We start from the raw sequence: 6,014 nt of genomic DNA, 5'->3' as shown, positions 1-6,014 counted from the left end.
AGTTCATTCACATACACCTTTCAAATATAGAAATGCGAAAACCATTATCACATCCTTTACATTGGGGTTATTGGTTCAAACCGAAAATAAAACCAAGTTTATTAACGTACACCTTCCAAATACAGAAATGCAAAAACCAACATCTTTGTGAATGAATGTGATGTGGTCTGAATATGATGTGATGTGGTCTGAATGAGATGTGATGTGAGTGAATGTGATGTGGTTTGAATAAAGTGAATGTGATGTGGTCTAAATAAGATGTGATGTGAGTGAATGTGATGTGGTCTGAATGAGATGTGACGTGAGTGAATGTGATGTGGTCTCAACGAGATGTGATGTGAGTGAATGTGATATGGTCTAAATGGATGAGATGTGAATGAATGTGATGTGATGAGATGTGGATATGGGTAAATGTGAGTGGATGTGATCTGATGTGGATATGGGTAAATGTGAGTGGATGTGATCTGATGTGGATATGGGTAAATGCGAATGGATCTGATTTGATGTGGATATGGGTAAATGCGAGTGGATGTGATCTGATGTGGATATGGGTAAATGCGAGTGGATGAGATCTGATGAGTGGATGAGATCTGATGAGGATATGGGTATGATGAGGATATTTGAGGAAAGAAGTGATGAGATGAAAAATGATGTGATTAGATAAGAATGGGAATTTATGTGAAATGAATATGGATTAAGTAATGTTGATTAATGTGGAAAGACGAGAGTTCGTTATAGAAATTATATTTATGACCTGTTTTTAAATGACTTTTTTATGTCAAGAATGCTGGGGAAGCATTTTGACCATCTTGTAAATGAGGTCGTGGAGACCTAATTGATAAAGTTGCAATAGCTGACGGAGAGTCAATGGAGGACATCTCACGTAGCAAGGTCCGGCCGAGGTCTTGACTAGCCTCGGTTTGATTTAAATGGTGAGCTTCCGGTACGGTGGATGAGGGACCAAGGAAGCGGCCTATGAGTGAAGCGCTAGGATCCTAGAGGGTGACCTGCGAAGGATCCTAGAGGGTGCTGACCATATGGTGCTCGGGCTCTGGGGGTCACCGAAGATACCCACAAGTACATCAGGGAAGATATTGAATAGGGAGTAAGAGATGTTTTCTGAATTCGGGCATGGATCTGGTTGATCCCTCATACCATTGGGAGGATAATGAGGTTCGTCGATCGAGGCGAGTGATTGTGATGCTATCTAGCTTTGTAGTGTGGTGAATAAGCCCACCCTAGCACATAGACATCCCTCTGAGGGGGCGAGAGGATTGAGCGACGGAGCCTGAGGGGGCGACATGCTGGCGTATGCTTTGCTTTATGTGGAGCAATGTGGTTGAGAAGGATCTTAGGAGACATGGGTATTTCTCAAAAGGGAGTGACAATGTTGGTGTGCAACAAAATCAAAGTTGGAGTGACAATGTTGTTGGTGTGACAAAATAAAGTTGGAGTGACAATGTTGTTGGTGTGACAAAATCAAAGTTGCATGGTGATTGCCAAGAACCCGGTGTTTCATGATCACATGAAGCACACTGAGATACAATATCACTATGTGCATGAGCTTATTATGGATGGAGAGGTGAAGCTTATCTATTGCCTATTGTTTATTGCCTGATGTCTATTGCCTGACAACAGAGAATTATGTAGAGATTTTCACAAAGGCTCTAGGAAGAGATTTGCTTGAGCACCATCTTCATCGACTTAGCATTTTGGGACCGAAAAGGTTTTAGGGGGGGTGCTAGAAAAGCATTTGCTTAGTGCTTTACCTGCATGTTATTTACGGGTGATGGATGTGCTCTATTTTGTAAGGCCCCCTTTATGAGAATTAGCTTTGTCGTGAGCACACTTGGGTTCCCATCAGTTTCCAAGCATAGACATTGCAACAAGTTGGCCAGATGGCTTATGTAGACTTGGCACTTTGACAAGTAGGATGCATGCTTGTGCAGGCTAAGAGAGCATACTAGCAAGTGCTAGGGCCAACAAATCAAGGCACATTGTTCTTGGGTTTATGGGGCTTGTTTGAGGGTCCATATGATCTTAGGTGGGGTCGTGGGAGCTACACTAAGTCTCGAAATCTCTATGGGACTAAGTTATAAACTAATATGGTCCCAGTCAAATGATATGGTCAGTTGGTCATTTTGGACCAATTGTGGCCAATGGCCAACCTATGTTCATGCCAACCCTAGGTACTATATATAGACTAGTTTGGCACCCTTAGTTCATCGTGTTCAAGCACTTTTGTAAGTAAGACATCCAATGTCCTATAGTTTATCTAAATTTCCATCAAAGCTCCCTACCCGGAGGACATGGATGGGTGGAAGCCATCAGTTTTTAATGTTTCATCAGTTTGCAAGCAGTTATATAGTTTACTCTCCACTTCTTCTTGTAATTTAGTGCTTTGTATTGTGTTGATCCTGCTTCCGCTATAGTGTATTCTTGCACCACTTTTGTTGTTACCAAATATTCAAATGCATGCATTTCCAACACCATAGAGCATAAAAAGTACTTGCCAAATCACCTTTGAATATATTCCATATGACCTCCTTTTCCACACACCATAGAGCATAAAAAGTACTTGCCAAAGCACCTTTGAATATGTTCCATATGATCTCCTTTTCCACACACCATAGAGCATAAAAAGTACTTGCCAAAGCACCTTTGAATATGTTCCATATGATCTCCTTTTCCACATATACATCTCATGTAGCTTCATGTAGCTTCATGTACACATTCCATTGGTAACCATTAGCCATATACATCTCATGTAGCTTCATGTACACATTCCATTGGTAACCATTAGCCATATGTCAGGCATTTTTCTGAGAGGTGTTTTGGGCTTGTGTACATATGGATGCATGGCATGTGTGAAGAGTTTGGCTTTGAATGCGTTGCCAGGTGTACAGGGTGGATGGTTTTGTTTTGGGCTTGTTGCAGGCCTGTCCGGAGTAAGGTCCGCTAGAGGTGGTATCAGCTACTTGGTAGCTCTGGATGTGTACGCATCCCCAAAGAAATGAGTGGGCATTGCTGGTTGTATTTGAAGGTGTGGAAGCATGGAGGGCAATTGAATATTGATGTGGCTAAGGTTGCATTTAATTTGGTGTGAAAGCATTGGGATGGCCATCTTCTAGGCCTTAAATAAAAATAAAAATAATGATCAACGTGGCCAGCCAGTAAGACCACGTGGAGGTTAGAGTTGCACCCAACACTGCTGCCAGCGCAATGGCCAGCACGTGAAAGGAAGACGCGAGAAGTTGGAGAGTCGGCGGGTGATGCGCAGCTGTAGACTAAAAGAGAAGTGGCCGCCTTGTTTGTTTTGGTTCTCCCTTGTGGTGGTAACGCTGCGTGGAGGTGCAAGGGGCCCGTTCGTGTTGGTGTGCAGGGACAGAGAGTCGCTTGGGAGTGGAAGCCTTGGAGCTGTGGTTGGCGATACCTATGAGACAGAGGAAGTGGCTGATGGCTGACAGGCTGGCGACTTGCAGAAAGGCCGCCTAGGAGAAACTAGGAGTTCAAGGGACACACAAGGGCGTTGAAGGTGCTGCAGTTGCAGAAAGCGCCCGTGTGGTCTGGTGAGGTTGGCGTGGATGCGCCTTGGTCATAGAGAGAGAAGAAGGCGAAGGGGAGCCGCCTTGGGTACGAGAAGCGGTGGCTGGTGATACTGCGAGGACAGAGCGGAGAGCAGGTAGCGCAACAGCTGACTAGCGCAAGAGGGCGCCACAGATGCCAAAGTGTGGTCGAGCTGCTGGTGGCTCTTGAGGTGGTGGTCGTCTGCTCTACTGCAGAGCGGAGAGCAGAGGCATGGTGAGAGACCAGAGGGAGCTGGTGATAGCAAAGGAGGGGAGCCGACGGGCTGGTGGTTCGCTATTGGAGCGGGGGCCTTTGGGTGTGCAGGCAGAGCTGGCGATGGATTAAAGGAGGCCGCCTTTGAAGTGGCTTGGGCTAGGTGAAGCCGATGTGGAAGCATAGGTAGGTGCTGAAGACAGGGTGGCAAAGAGGGAACAGTGAAGAGGGCATGTGTGGCCATAAAAAGGATCGTGCAGAGGCTGGTGGGGCTGATAGCACGTCGAAGAGAAGGGGTTCAAAGAGCAGGTGGTGCCTGGGTTTGAAGTGGCTGGCAGAGGATCAGCACTGAGAGAGAGATGTTTGGGTAGCTGCTACTGGCGACACACACAGAAGTGATGGGCTGGAGAGAGAGTTGAGGGTTACTTGGTGGGGCGCCTTCTGAAGAGTAAGTGGCCGGGTTCTTTCTGGTGTGGTTGGTATAGCATGCAGGCGAGAGGTTCGCGGTGATTGAGGATGTGGTGTATCCTAGTGTTGATGTATTCGTGGCTGGGAGGCTTGGTCGTCAGACGCAAGGTTGCAATTCCTGAGGTGGTGTGGCGTGGTCGAATTCCCTTGGCAGTAAATCCAGGCCTGAGTGTGTGTAAGTTGTGTGGGTAAGGCTTCTGTGTCGGGAGAAGCTTGTATGAAGTGTTGTGACTAGGAATATATTGCTAGGTGTTTGCTTTGTCTATGGTGCCCCTGTTTTGTGCTGTCTTTTTGGCGTGGGTGGGTGGTGAAGTGTGAGAAGTGTTCCAACCTGTGCTGGTGGTGCCCCCGTTCGTGGTGTTTTATCAAAGTTTGGGAGGTGAAGGGCTATAGAGGCGTGGTTCTTTTTTCTTATTTTCACCTCACATCCTTTCTGGTGCCCCACTAAGGAGAGCTCTGGTGTTGTTCTTTGCCTAGAAGGGTGTATGTTCCACTGAGGAGAGCTCAAGGATTGTTACAGGTTTTCATGATGTGGTCTTATCTAGAATTTCATGGCAGGAAGGGTGAAGATGTGGTTGATTTTTTGGAGCAAATGGAGTTGGCATGCATTAGCAATCATGTTACAGATGAAGAGCAGGTTTTGAGGCTAGTAAAGATTTTCTTGAAAGGAGATGCCCAAAGCTGGCTTAAAGATTTTGAAGCACAGGGTGCGGCATATGAGCTACATGGTGTTTTGACCTTAGACAGGTTAAAAGAAGGCCTTTTGGAGCATTTTCAACAGCAAGCGGAGGATCCTAGTGTGCTTTGGCAGGAGTTGAGCATCTTAAAGCAGGTCCATGGGCAATCACTGGATGATTTTGTGAAGGTATTTACATGTTTATGGGGTAAGTGGTGTATGACATTGAAGCAGGAAGTTCCTCTTATGTTTTTGAAGAAGAGCTTGTTTATTGATGGTTTGTTACCCCATTTGAAGGTCAGGGTTGAGTTAAAGAATCCCAAGTCATTTGATGATGCAGTTAGGGTTAGGGAAAAGGAAGGCAATATTTTGAAGCAGATGGAGATGGGTATTTATTCGTATGAAGGTATTGTGTCTGCAAGGGATATGCATGTAAATTTGGTTGAGATGGATAAGAGTCCTATGCAAAGTTTGATTAGACAGGAACCTCAAAGGCCTATACAAGTGCAACAGGGGATGTTCTATATGCCTTCTGATTTTTTTCCAAAGTCTTTAAAGCAGGTGAAAGAGCAAAGTGAAGATGTGTGTTTGATGAATGATACGGATGTAGCTAAGGTTTTCCCTATTGATGTTGCGATTGAAACTAAGGATGTGCATGTTGAAAAGCAGGATGAGGAATCTAGGTCAAGGTTTGAGACTTTTGCAGATGAGGATTTGCCAATGGATTCTTCTTTGGATTGGGACGTCATAGCTGTACATGACAGTGATTTGGAATGCTCTATTGGAGATCATTTGCATTTGGATCTGGATGACATGCATGCACATGGAAGCAAAGAGGATGATGTCTTGGGTTTGGCTGATGATAAGAAAGAAGAGGAGCTGGATACAGAATGCTTTGAGGATGATTCTTTGCCAGATTCTACAAGGGAGGAGGATGGGGTAGAGACTTCTGATGAAGTGAAGATGATTTGCAATGCGGATGTGGAGAGCATGGAGGAAGATTCTATTATTATGGATTTCCTTGGACAGCTTGATGGTGATATGGTACCTGCGATGAATGAAGTGGATGTTTTTCCATTTGATGCATTAT

The sequence above is a fragment of the Cibotium barometz genome, chromosome 33, assembly GCF_041138505.1.
Source record: "Cibotium barometz isolate CiBa-2024 chromosome 33, ASM4113850v1, whole genome shotgun sequence".
Classification (NCBI taxonomy): domain Eukaryota; kingdom Viridiplantae; phylum Streptophyta; class Polypodiopsida; order Cyatheales; family Cibotiaceae; genus Cibotium; species Cibotium barometz.
This window is presented reverse-complemented; position numbering follows the sequence as displayed.